Consider the following 213-nt stretch of genomic DNA (forward strand, 5'->3'; position numbering starts at 1 on the left):
ACGTCGGCGTCCGGAGTTCAAGTAGTGTCCAGCGCTGAGAGGAGGGGGTGCAGGCCAGCAGGGCCCCGGGACCACCCCAGACACCCCGACACCTGGAGGTCTTGCCTTAGACTCTGGGGCGGAGGAGGACCGCGCACCAGGGTCTGGGGAGCGGCTGTGCCCTCCCCCAACCCCACCCCACCCCTGCCCGGGAGGGGGGGCACGGGACAGGAG

Source organism: Myotis davidii, unplaced genomic scaffold (assembly GCF_000327345.1).
Source record: "Myotis davidii unplaced genomic scaffold, ASM32734v1 scaffold665, whole genome shotgun sequence".
NCBI classification, from domain to species: Eukaryota; Metazoa; Chordata; class Mammalia; order Chiroptera; family Vespertilionidae; genus Myotis; species Myotis davidii.